Source organism: Ambystoma mexicanum, chromosome 13 (genome assembly GCF_040938575.1).
Source record: "Ambystoma mexicanum isolate Mex_15411 chromosome 13, UKY_AmexF1_1, whole genome shotgun sequence".
NCBI lineage: Eukaryota > Metazoa > Chordata > Amphibia > Caudata > Ambystomatidae > Ambystoma > Ambystoma mexicanum.
Genome location: NC_090938.1, coordinates 699,704,945 through 699,717,082, shown reverse-complemented (window position 1 = coordinate 699,717,082; position 12,138 = coordinate 699,704,945). Strand labels below are relative to the sequence as shown.

Below are 12,138 nucleotides of genomic sequence, written 5' to 3'. Positions count from 1 at the left end.
GTGACACCCAGCCTATCCAACTTGTCAAATAGTGGCTTGGTGAAGATATTGTACATGGTGGGTGATACACAGGATCCCTGTGGGACTCCACTTGTTATTTGGATAGGATCAGCGCAAGAGGAGGTAGAGAAGACTCAAATAGTTTGGTTGGCTAAGAAGGATTGGACCCAAGCTATGGCTTCTCCTGTGAAATTGGCAGCGAGACTTAGGTGGCTACATAGAACTGTATGGTCCACCAAGTCAAAAGCTGCTGATAAGTCCAGCAGTAGTAGCAGGGCGGTTTTGCCATTGTCTTTTAGTTCCTCAATGTTACTCTTTAGGTCTAGCAGGGCTGTTTCAGTGCCATGGAGAGGGCGGAATCCTGATTATCGTGAGTCTAGCAGATGATTTGTTTCTAAGTAGTCCTGAATTTGTAAATAGGCTACTCTGTCAATAATTTTGAGAAGGAAGGGTACAGTGGTGATAGGTCTATAGTTAGTGGGTATTTAGGGGGTCAAGGGTTTGTTTTTTCAGTAGAGGAAGGACCCAAGATTCTTTCAAGTTGGTGGGTACAGTGTTTGATTTAAAGGAGGAGTTGAAACGTTTTGGGATGAAGGGGGCTAGGTCTCCAGCCGCATCCTTTATTATTTGCGCAGGGCAACTGTCACCCTTGCAGTTGGAGGGCCTCAGGGAGAGAATGACCTTTTCAGTATCGATGATTGAAATTGATTTGAAACTAAATGGTGTAATAGTATTATGCTCCGTGGACAGTGGTAGTGGCTGGACAACGATGGGCAGAGAGTCTTTTTTTTAGTTATTTTGAGCTGGAGGGAGGAGGTTGTATTTGATAAGGCGTTCTGCATATTGGTACACCATATCTTGTCCTTTGGGACAGTGTCAGCTGGTTGTATGGGGATTCCATTTCGCAGAGGATGGAGAAGAGTTCTTTCGTGTAAGATTGGGCCTTTGTGATTCTGTCATCAAATAAATTATTTTTTGTGTTGATGATTTCTTTCTTACAATGTTTAGAAAGTTGGGCTAATTTGGCTTTGTTATTGTCGGTAGGCGAGTTGCGCCAGATAGTCTGTAACTTTCTTTTCTGTTTTCTAAGTTCATTAAGTTGGGGGGTGAACCAAGCATTTAAATGCGCTTCCCGTTTACTTTTGCGCAGTTTAGTAGGGGCAATGATGTCTAGTGGATTCATGCAGCACAGAAGGATTTATGCAGCTAGGAAAGCTTCATGCAGCACGGAAGGCTTCATGCAGCACGGAAGGCTTCATGCAGCATGGGAGGCTCCATGCAGCACGGAAGGAGTTATGCAGCATGGAAGGATATTTATGCAGCCCGGAAGGATTCATGCAGCACGGAAGGATTTGTGCAGCACAGAAAGCTTCCTGCAGCACGGAAGGATTCATGCAGCACAGAAAGCTTCATGCAGCATGGAAAGCTTCACACAGTACAGAAGGCTTCATGCAGCATCGAAAGCTTAACTTAATGCACCACGGAAAGCTTCATACAGCACAGAACGCTTAATGCAGCATGAGCGCCTAATGCAGCAGGAAAGCTTCATGCAGCATGGAAAACGTCACGCAGCACAGAATACTTAATGCAGCACAGAAGGCTTCATGCATCACGGATTGCTTAATGCAGCACGGAAAGCTTAATGCAGCACAGAAAGCTTAATGCAGCACGGAAGGCTTCATGCAGCTCAGAAGGCTTCATGAAGCACGGAAAGCTTCATGCAACACGAAAGGCTTCATGCAGCACGGAAAGCTTCATACAGCACGAAAGCGTCACGCAGTGCAGAATACTTAATGCAGCACAGATGGCTTCATGCATCATGGATTGCTTAATGCAGCACGGAAAGCTTCATACAGCACAGAACGCTTAATGCAGCACGAGCGCTTAATGCAGCATGGAAAGCGTCATGCAGCACGGAAGGCTTTGCGCAGTACAGAAGGCTTCATGCAGCACGTATAGCATTGCCACCACTAAACCGTATAGATATAGTGCAGCTCAGGGGGGGGCAGACCCAGAGACCCCCCAAAGCACGCAAACACTAATACACCCTCGGCGCTACAGCCAGTGCGCACTAACCTCAGGCCGAATGACTAAGCAGCGAACATCAAGCTATGAAACACTTGTGTACAGGCGCGTTATAAATACCATATCATATCGTGGAGGCATGTGACATTCGCAAAGCGCCCAGCTGCGCTTAGGATCACCTTGAAGTGCTGAGGGAGAGGTCTGCTGCTATGTTCCGATTGGCAGTTACATCTGCCCCTCCCATAGCCATCTACAACAGTGGTATTCAAGCTTTTTCATTGTGAGCCCCCCCTTGAGTACAACTATTGTTTCTGTGCCCCCCACCGAAGGCTTGGTCACCAAAGAGGGCCCAAAGGATGGGGGGGGGGGCTCTATACAATATAAGCAGATGTTCTACTGCTTATATTTCCTATAGAAATCAGTCACATTGATCCATTTTTGTATTAAAAACAGTCATCGTAATACCTTTTTAAAGAGGCTGCCCCCTCCCCATCCTTGGGGGCCAGCCCCCAGTTTGAAGGCCACTTATCTACAGAGAGGCCGCTCTTCGAGTAGTCTGTGGCCTGGATGAAAAGCACCACCATAGACGGCAATACACATGTGGGTGGGGGTTCTGAACTCGATCTACATTACACTGGGAGCCCCCCACACACGTGCTGTTACAGGGGCTGGGCGCTTACCTGTCAGATCGCAGCTGTCTCGGCCACTCCACAAGGCACGCGTGTCTGCAGCACTTCTCTGTCTGGTCACTCTCTGGCCTCTGTGCTCTGTGCCTGCCTCTTTATCCGTGGATCTGTCTCTAGGGGCTTCTGGCAGCTGTCCCTCGGCCTCTGCTTGTCTCTCTTTCTTTCTATGCCTTCCACGGGTCTACACTTCTACTGTGTGCTGTCTTGACGTGTCTCTCATCCTGCTTACCGGTCTCTGGTGCTCGCCAGGTTCCCTGTGTTGCCTTACACTGTGTTTTACCAGAACCCACGGACCCCCGGACGCACTTGCGTGGCTATCTCTGCCCCCCTCCCCCTTGGCGCCCCTATCTGTCCCTTTCTGGGCGCACTCTTTCTCTGACCATGCCCTAGCCAACTGTCTCTACTTACTATCGTCCCGGTCTGCCTATAATGCCCCTGTACTGCTTGGTCTGTGTTTCAGCGCAGTCTCTTTATCTTGGCCTAGTCTCTCCCGTGTAGCTCCTGGAGGACTCGGCTCCTCCGCAGCGCTGTCTGTGTCTCTCTGTCTGTCTGGCTGCCTGGGAGGGGTGGGGGGGGGGCGGAGGGGGGAGCTTCGGGAGGGGGGGTGATTCTCTGCCTGTAGCTACTTTGTATCAATCCGTGTGACTGTCCTTCCCGTCACAGGATGTTGAAGTCTCTTCTTCCAACTTGTTCCGTCTCCTGCTTGTTCTGTATATGCCTCCCCTGGCTGTCACTCGCACATCTTGGCCACCCCTATTGTCGCGGGGTCTCTTGGCATCGTTCCAGGTATGTCTCCACCGTTTCTGTTGTGCCCCCCGCAGTCTGCGCCGTCACCATGCAAGATGCACGTCTCTCCTCTCACCTGTCTCTGTTATAGACAGGCTGTCTCTGAAAGTCCCAGTCAGTCTCGACTTCCTTGCCGTCTCCGAGCCCTGCTCTGAGCACTAATCTGAGACTGCCCCGGGAGGCGACAGTCTGCTCCCCTGCCCCGTCTCTCTCCCGTAGTAGGGGGGGGGAGGAGGGGTCTCGATACTCCTGGAGTTCCCGTGTCTCTGGCAGTCACCGGCTGTATTAACCCCGCTCTTTAGTCTTTAGCAGTCTGCGACTGTCTCTGGCCCCTGTCTGTGGCAGTCTCGCGCTTCCACAGCCCTGTGTCCTGTCTGTCTTCGCTCCCCTCTCTGTCACAGTCTCCTGCCCCCCTCGCCCCCTCCCCGTCCCCAGTCTTGTTCTCATCTCTGCAGGTTCCATGGCGACAGTCGCTATGGCAACCGTTGCCGGATACAAACATTTCAGTCGTACTGACCAGACAATGGCCATCTTCGAAGATTCCAATTGGCTTAAGGGAGGTCACATGGCGTCAGAAAGGCAGACGGCGTGCGGGTGCCAAAGAGGGACGTTTCTGCGCCCCAGTGTGTCTCACAGGGGCACCTACCTACCCACCCTGCGTGTGCGCGACACACTGAGGCAGAGGCCCTCTATACTGCATGCTAGACTCTGTGCATCGCCTGGACACTCTGCATGTGTCTCAAAGTGTGTGCAGCGTTTCACAGCACTATCCTCTGTTGTGTGGTTGCGTGCGTGCAGTAGGTACGAGTAACATGGCATAAGCAGGGCCGTTTCTAGTGCAGTTGGGGCCAAGGGCGAAACACTAGGAATGCGCCCGCCCCCCCCCCCCCCAGCGCCACTCCCAAACTACACCGTTAAGTAACTCCTGTCCAAAGTCAATAAATCACTGCTAAACAAAGGAAATCAGTTTCGTTACATCATGATTCAAGAAAGTTGCAGTAACTCCTCAGACCAAGCAGAGTACACAAACAGTATATACCACTTTTAAAGTTTTGTGCCAATTTTTAGTCTATGTCAAGGGCACTCTCCTTGACTTTGCTGCTGTGAACGCATTTATTGCTGCTGCATAATCAATGTTTTCCACAAGTTCTCTCATATTGGGTAATGTTTCACCCAAACTGGACATTCTGGTGTACATTCATCTTCTTTTGTAGAATACGCTGTTAGGGATTTATTGCTCTGAGAGGCCTCCCTGGGGATTCCCTTCTTTCACCAGTAGTTTCCCCTGGGGGCTCTATTTCTTCTTCCTCGCATGGGCCTTCCACCGCAATCTCCTGTGTCTCCGGCTCTTCAGGATATAGGCCTCATCACAACTTCTGCGGTAACCATTAAATCCGGCGGTAGCGCTATTACCGCTGGATTTAAGGGTCCGCCGAATCAGGGCTTTGGCGGATTTCGCCCCAGCTCTGAGCTGGGGGGAAATCCGCTGAAAATTCACGCTATTACCGCTGGCGGGAAATCCGCCGGCGGTATTAGCGCGAAGATTCCCCATTGAGCCCAATGGGGAATGGGGCATTCCCGAATGGGCTCAGTGGGGAATGGGGACTTACATTACCGCCGAACTTGTGATCCGGCGCTATTAGCGCCGGGGAGTTCGGCGGTAGGGCTAATACCGCCCGCGCTAATAGCGTTACCGCCCAAGTCATGATGAGGACCATAGTCTCTTAAATAATGAGGCGTTTCGGGTGATGTCTCCTGGTTCTCCAGTCGCCGTGATCATGGGTCCTTTGATGGCTGTGATGACCCGGTCCTCTGGGCTGTATCGTGTGTCTGTCTTCTTACGTTGAGTTTGTCGGACTAGGACGGTTTGGCCTACTTCTAGTTGGTGTTCCTTCGCTCTCCTCCTTTTGTCGGCCCACTGTTTGGCTTTTCTTTTCTTTGTCTCGTTCTCTGATGGTCACGTCTTCGTCTGGTGTGTAATCTTCCCATCGGGGAATGCATGTTCGGGGTTGGTATCTCACCATGAATTCAGCCGGTGGCTTTCCCGTTGCGTCATGCTGAGTGTTTCGGTAGCTTCTGAGCATACTGCAGATGGCTTGCGTGTGGGGAGTCTGCTCTGCTGCCGTTTTCTGTCTGGTCAGTTTGATGGTGGCCAATAATCGTTCCACCATCCTGTTGGCTTGGGGCCAGAGTGGTGTGATCTTCTGGTGGTGGAAGCCTAGGTGGTCCGCAAACTTCGCGAATTCTCGTCCTTGGAACGAGGATCCGTTATCCGTCTTGTCGATGTTTGGGATACCCCACTCTCTGAATAGTTCATCTACGATGGGTGCTGTTTCCGTGAATGAAGTCGAGAGTATGTGCTTGACGAATGGGAACCTTGAGTATTTGTCTATTATTACTAGCAGGTACTCCCCCCTCTTCCAGGGGTCCGTAGAAGTCCATCGCAACTTTTTGCAAGGGCCTTGTTGGAAGTGTGGTTAGTTGGAGGGGGTTCAGGGTTGGTCCCTTTGCTGCAAGTTGGCAGGGTCTGCAGTGCATCAGCATGTCTTCAGCTATCACGTCCATGTAAGGGAACAGACATCGTTTCTGAGAATTTGTTTCGTGTTGTCAATTCCCCTGTGGCCCTCGTGGGCTAGTGTTACCAGGGTCTTCCTTAGGTCCCTCGGGGCTACTAATCTTTTCCCGCGCAGTAGTATTCCTTGATCTGTGGCTATTAGTTCTTCGTGCACCTTAGCTAGCCGATCGAGCTCCTTCTTGTCTGCTTACCCCCCACCGTTGCCTCTTTTCTGGCGCTCTCTCCATTTGTTGGAGCGGGTGAGAGAGACGTCTGCTCTGATCGTTGGGTCAGCTTGGCTCCTTTCCTCAAATGTCGCAGATGAGATCGTTTGCGGCATGGCGTTTGAGGACAGGTAGGAGATGTAGTCATCAGTCTCATGAGCCAGGGTATTGTCCTTGTTCATCGTGGGGTGTCTGGATAGGTAGTCCGCCGGGGTTGGCGTCTCCCCCGGGTTTGTGGATGATCACGTAGTCATACTCTTGTAGTCTTATTCCTCAGTGCTCTATGCGGGGTGGCATCTTGGTTTTGGGGTTTCCAAATATTGAGAAGAGTGCCTGATGGTCTGTTACGAGGGTGAACTTCCGGCCGATGATAAAGTGGTGATATTTGTCGCTGGCCCATACTGCAGCTAGGCCTTCCCTCTCCGCTTGTGAGTAAGCCCTTTCTGTGTGCGATAGGGCATGGCCGGCGTATGCCACGACTGCATGGTGGCCGTTGTCTGTGGCGTCGGTCTGGGTGAGGATTGCCCCGAGTCCTACTGGACTGGCATCAACTGTATTGATGGTGTGGCACTCTGGATGAAAGTATGCCAGCTGACGGTTGTTGGTGAGGCTTTCTTTTATGGTCGTGAACGCTGCTTGGCAGGGTACGTCCAAGATAAAAGGTTGGTCCTTCTTCAGGAGGGTGCAGAGTGGGTCGGTGATTGTGGCATAGTTTGAGAGGTAGCGTGCACAGTAGCCCGCCATGCCTAAGAAGGAGCGCAGTTCCGCCGCTGTCGTGGAGGCTTGGAGGTCGGTAATGGCCTTTATCTTATCCGGATCGGCTGTTATTCCTTTGTTGGAAAATATATGACCGAAGAATTTGAGGCTGGTCTTGTTGATGTCACATTTGAGTTCATTTAGCGTCAGTCCGGCTTCTTGGAGGATCTTACAGATAGCTACTAGAGCGTTGTCGTGCTGTTCTTGATCCTTTCCAAAGATCAGAATGTCGTCACTGTAATTTAGTGCATTCATTTCAGATCCTATCAAGCGTCTGATTGTCTCCTGAAAAATCTCTGCAGCAGATGATATACCAAAATGTAGTCTCTTGTATCTAAATAGTCTGTCTTGGGTTGCAAAGGTGGTGATGGGTCTTGAGTCTGGATCGAGGACGAGCTGGTGGTAGCCCTGATTGAGATCTGGTTTCGAGAAGTATCTCGCCTGATTTAGCCTGATCAGCATGTCTTCCAGGCTCGGACGGGGTGCCTCTCCCTCTGGATGGCGGTGTTTGGTATGCACATATCGACACATATGCGTAGGCGCCCGTTGTCTTTGGGTACTATCACTTTTGGGGATACCCAAGGTGTTGGTCCTTCTGCTTTCTCTATGATGTCATTAAGGAGGAGGAGCTGGATCTCCTTTGACACTTGTTCCTGAAGGTGGAAGCCCACCTTGTGGGGGTGCTGTGGTAACAGCGTGATGTTGTGGTTGATGTGTAATTTGATGGGTCCGTTTTTGAGCATTCCCACTCCCTCAAATAGTTTGGGGAACTGGTCTTTGAGGTCTCCTTTCACAAGGGGTCGGCCTGTTATTGCCATGATGGTTTCACATCTCGACGGGTGTCCCCCTATTATTTCCGATTGGTCATGGTGTAGGTCAATCAGTGCTAGGGCCGTTCGGCAGCGACCTATAGCCGGACTCTTTATGACATGTATCGTGGAAGTCACCGTGAGGTCGCAATGCCGTAGGTCACATTGAAATTGCTCTCTGGATGTCATGGGTAGGGCCGCTCCCCATTGGAAAATGTGTGTCCTGGATTCTCGTAGGGGATATGAGAGGGCGATATCGCGGTATAGGTCTTCATTCATGACGTTTACCGTCGCTCCCGTGTCAATGACAAATTTGTTTCTGGTGTTCCCCATTTGAATTGTTACTCTGGGAGCTGAGTGTCTTCCACGTCAACACTAAGGATGCAGACGTATTCCCTGTCGGAGCCATGTTGTAAGTATTGAGTGTGTTCGCTTGATATCTTGGTGGGGAGTTGGTGTACGGGTCTATGTCTTGTTCATGGGGAGGCAGGGGATCCCTCATGTAAGTCGTTCCTTGTTCCGGTATTTGCATTGGGTCTCGTTGGTGGGTGTCATATAGTTCATGATCCTTTCTGTCTGGTTCGATCTGGAGTTCTTCGAGGGCCCTTACAGTGTTTGGGCGTTGATAGGTGTTCATGGAGAATGTTGCATTTCTGTCCGCAGGGCATTTTTGTTCCGTGTGCGTCTCTATTGTGCGGTTGGCAGACCGTTGGCGTGTTCAACTCCCTTTGAGGAGTTGTTCCTTGCACATCACTTGAAAGTGGTTTTCCATGCCGCATCTCAGGCAGCGTTGGCAGATGGCAGGGCACGGACCTCTGTGTGGGTACTCGAACCCACATCGGTAGTATTGGCGGTCACCCTGTGTTCGTTGAGGCGGGTATCTTGGGTTTTTTCTGTTTTGTGTGGGTGGGTATCGGGCATAGGGGTTCACGGCTGCGATGATATCGCCCTTCTTAGGATTTTCAATAGCTGCGGCCTGGATATCCACTCTTTCGTAAACTGGCCAAGTCCAGTACTTCTTTTAGGGACAGGGGTTTTTTTAGGAGGTGTTTCCTGAACATCGAGGATAGGCACCCTTCAATTATGCGTAACCTGATGGCTTCATCATCGTTAAAGTTGGCGAAGTCACACATCGTTATCTTTCTTTGAAGGCGGATGACAAATTCTCCTATCGATTCATGGGGAAGTTGACCACATTGATTGAAAGTGTACCTCTCATAGTCACGATTGGGTGAGATGACAATTTTCTCATTAGTGGCTTTTAGGAGTTTCGCATACGTGGTGCGGTCCTGTAGGGGAATCGTGCGTATGATGTTTTAAATGTCTCTCCCTGCCACGTTGGCGAAGATGCTGAGTATGTTGGGTGGTTCTTGTGTGCTAATGGCACCTATGAAGTCCTTGAATTCTTCTACCTACTCTTCCTATCGCTGACCCTGGTCGTGATGTGGATTCAGTGTGAATAGCGTGGGTCGTCTCATTAAGCTGGCGTGAGAGGAGGGTGCTCCTGGTATTGGTGGTTGGGCATTGACGGCCGCCGCATCCGGAGCCGACAAGATGGTGTCGCTGTGTGTAGTGGAGTTGCTCAGGTGTCATGTGGGTACCAGTCTTGACTGTTCTCTGAGGCACTGTGGTTACTTGTTTCGTGTGCCAGTATGTGTCCTTTCCTTCTGGGTAATTTCTACCTGCTGGTTTGGTAGAGTAGAGCCAGCCGTGTGATTTTCCTTGGCTTGGTGTTGTGTACATGTACTGCTGCTGGGTCCTAGGGTTTGGCCTGTATTTGACTGACACGCTTGTGCTAGTAGTTGTTAGTCTTTACCCCCTCTTTTTTTCACTGAGTGGGAGGCGCAGGGTTAATGCTGCTGAGTTATGTGTTTCGGGTTTCTGTAATTTGATGTCACTTTGTGGGGAGACGCGGGGTTTCCCTTGATTGTGGCTCCTTTCACTCCGCTTCGGGTTTCTGTGATTTAATGTCACTTGTGGGGAGACGCTGGGTTTCCCTTGATTTATACGTTTTGGGTTTCTGTAATTAATGTCACTTTGTGGGGAGACGCGGGAATTTCCCTTGATTGTGGCTCCTTTCACTCCCAGCCCCCTTCAGAGCTCCTTACTTGAAGTGCCGCGACTGCAGCAGTCCGTTGATTTCCTTCGTCCTCTGTGCGTGGGCAGGATGGAGCAGCCGGGCCTGTAGCGCAGTCACGAGCGTCGCAGACACAGTCTTCTTCTCTCCTTCTCTCCTTCCTGGCGGCTCCGCAGTGGCTGGTTCTCCCTTCCAGGGGCACGCGGGCCGCACAATCGATGTCAGGCGCACAGGCCCGCAAGGTAGTCCAGGTCGCTGTTCTGTTGTAGGGCACACAGGCCTCTACACAACCGCAGGGCACACAGGCCCCTCCTGAACTGCTGGGTGCACGGGTCCTCCGGCAGGGCACACAGGCCTCTGCTCAATGTCAGGGCACACGGGCCCACCTGAACTGCTGGGCACATGGGCCTCTGCTCAATCTCAGGGCACACAGGCCCACCTGAACTGCTGTGCACACGGGCCCTCCGGCAGAGCACACAGGCCACTGCTCAATCTCAGGGCACACAGGCCTGTCTGAACTGCTAGGCTCACGGCCCTGCACTGCCGCCGTCACACGCATGTTTGTGTCGGCCTCGTAGTGTTAGGGGTTTCTCTCACCACTCATCAACGTCCGTGCCTTACATGAAGACACGGAGCCACCACTCGTGTCAACCTTCCCTTTATTCCTCATACATCATAACTGCCTGCTTCCCCTTTGTCCCCTCCCCTCCCCTTCCGCCCTCTTCCCGCTTCCCCATGTCTCTCTGTTCTTAAAGGGGCTGTGCTCCTATTAATCACGTACAACATACGCCAAAGTCAAAACTAGTGCATTTAAGGGCAAACCATATTTGTAAACAATTTCCAGTGTGTTAGGGTGACCAGATAAAAAAAAAAACAGGGACAGGCCATAGAAATAGAGGTAGGACTAAAGTAAATACAACTTTAGTCCTTTTTCTATGTTGCTGGCCTGTTGCGGGAGACGGCAAAGGGATGTGCTCAACGGCAAACTACTCTCATTGGAGGAGAGCACCGAACAAAGGGAAGGGGGAGGAAATGGGGTTGTGAAAAGCATGTCACACCTCCATTAACGCAGGAAGAGTTGCGCCGGGACCTGATTACGGGTAGCCACCCACTGTTGGAAACCCCGGACAGGGTTTACGAAATCAAAAATCTCCCGGGACCCCAGGACGGCGATTTCCCCCGGACTGTCCTGGGAAAACCGGGACGCCTGGTCACCCTACTGTGAGTGCACGGACAAGTCATAAAATCCAAGAAACATATCTTAGGATGGTGAATGGTTTTGCAGTGTAAACGTTTTTGCAGTGTTGGATATAGAGCATAACATCTTTCCACCCTCTTCTGATGACATTTCATGAACTTTAAATTATAACTGAAGGAGGAAATTGCTTTCGACACTTCCCTTCTAACAGATCATAAGAGGGAACTGCTTACTGCTCACCCCCTGATTTGCGGAAAGTGGTAAGAGGGACTGCCGAGCAATTTACTTTTTTTGATACCAGCGCCAGTTACGGGAGTCTTTTACGTGCCCGCCATCAGCTTGATTTAAACCCCCTTTATTGCCAGCGCCCGGCTGCTGTGGCTTAGGCCGATTGTTCATGCTTGCTTTGCCTCGAATGGGTTAGGGTGTTGGCGATCGTGGGGTGGGGACTATTTTAGGCAGGTTTTATAGAATGGATCCCTATGGCTCAGCTCCACACCGAAATACTGTCCCAGTCTCAATGACAAACACAGTGCAGCCCAAGATGCCGGTGCCAGGCAGAGAATGTGAATGGGGGAATCCAAGGGGTCCAGCGGGAGCGAGGCCAGGGCCGAGTTCTAATTACAAATAACTCCCACGCTTTAGATCTTGGCCTCACTCGCTGGTAAACACTGTCCTGTTTAGAGCAGAGGCAAAAACCCTAACTCACCCCTGAAAGAGCAACAGACGACGGAAAGTCCCGTAGGTGGAACGAAAAATGAATTATGTTTTGTTTGATAGCAGGTCACTGTGGATGTTAAAATGCCTTGCCTTTCCTTGCTTCACAGCACCCAAATACAATGAACAGAGAATGCCAAACGCTATATACACAGTTTAAAAAAATATCGGGCTGTACCTACCTCCTTTCTGGGAAGTTCTGCACACAAACGAATCGGGATGCAATGCAGTCTTCTTTCTTCATGCAGGGTCCAGGAACCCAGGAACGCTCAAAGCAGCCGTCTTTATTCTACCCTGGTGTTATAT

General features: G+C 50.9%; 1 protein-coding gene across 1 annotated transcript in view; it reads right to left on the bottom strand.

Moving 5' to 3' along the window:
* Window positions 1-3,899, bottom strand: part of TEKTL1 (tektin like 1) — a 165,336-nt gene extending 161,437 nt beyond the window's left edge. The window contains exon 1 of the mRNA XM_069634786.1: window positions 2,706-3,899. The gene's annotated coding sequence lies outside the window, so the exon portion shown is untranslated. The remainder of the gene's footprint in view (window positions 1-2,705) is intronic.
* Between the last annotated feature and the right edge of the window lie 8,239 nt (window positions 3,900-12,138).